The sequence below is a fragment of the Bison bison genome, unplaced genomic scaffold (genome assembly GCF_000754665.1).
Source record: "Bison bison bison isolate TAMUID 2011002044 unplaced genomic scaffold, Bison_UMD1.0 scf7180017864048, whole genome shotgun sequence".
In the NCBI taxonomy this organism is placed as follows: domain Eukaryota; kingdom Metazoa; phylum Chordata; class Mammalia; order Artiodactyla; family Bovidae; genus Bison; species Bison bison.
Window position 1 is genome coordinate 4,908,450 of NW_011494620.1, and position 1,184 is coordinate 4,909,633.

Consider the following 1,184-nt stretch of genomic DNA (forward strand, 5'->3'; position numbering starts at 1 on the left):
AATCAGTTCAGTTCAGTTGCTCAGTCGTGTTCGACTCTGCGACACCATGAACCACAGCATGCCAGGCCTCCCTGTCCATCACCAACTCCTGGAGTCCACCCAAACCCGTGTCCATCGTGTCGGTGATGCCATCCAGCCATCTCATCCTCTGTCGTCCCCTTATCCTCCTGCCCTCAATCTTTCCCAACATCAGGGTCTTTTCAAATGAGTTAGCTCTCCACATCAGGTGGCCAAAGTATTGGAGTTTCAGCTTCAACATCAGTCCCTCCAATGAACACCAGGACTGATCTCCTTTAGGATGGACTGGTTGGATCTCCTTGCAGTCCAAGGGACTCTCAAGAGTCTTTTCCAAAGTATCAATTCTTCAGCACTCAGCTTTCTTCACAGTCCAACTCTCACATCCATACACGACCACTGGAAAAACCATAGCCTTGACTAGACAGACCTTTGTTAACAAAGTAACGTCTCTGCTTTTGAATATGCTATCTAGGTTGGTCATAACTTTCCTTTCAAGGAGTAAGCATCTTTTAATTTCATGGTTGCAGTCACCATCTGCAGTGGTTTTGGAGCTCAGAAAAATAAAGACAGCCACTGTTTCCACTGTTTTCCTATCTATTTCCCATGAAGTGATGGGACCAGATGCCATGATCTTCGTTTTCTGAATGTTCGGCTTTAAGCCAACTTTTTCACTCTCCTCTTTCACTTTCATCAAGAGGCTCTTTAGTTCCTCTTCACTTTCTGCCATAAGGTTCTGCATATCTGAGGTTATTGATATTTCTCCCGGCAATCTTGATTCTAGCTTGTGCTTCTTCCAGCCCAGCGTTTCTCATGATGTACTCTGCACATAAGTTAAATAAGCAGGGTGACAATATACAGCCTTGACGTACTCCTTTTCCTATTTGGAACCAGTCTGTTGTTCCATGTCCTAACAGCTCTAACTGTTGCTTCCTGACCTGGATACAGGTTTCTCAAGAGGCAGGTCGGGTGGTCTGGTATGCTGATCTCTTTCAGAATTTTCCACAGTTTATTGTGATTCACAGTCAAAGGCTTTTGAATAGTCAATAAAGCAGAAATAGATGTTTTTCTGGAACTCTCTTGCTTTTTCCATGATCCAGTGGATGTTGGCAATTTGATCTCTGGTTCCTCTGCCTTTTCTAAAACCAGCTTGAACATCTGGAAGCTCA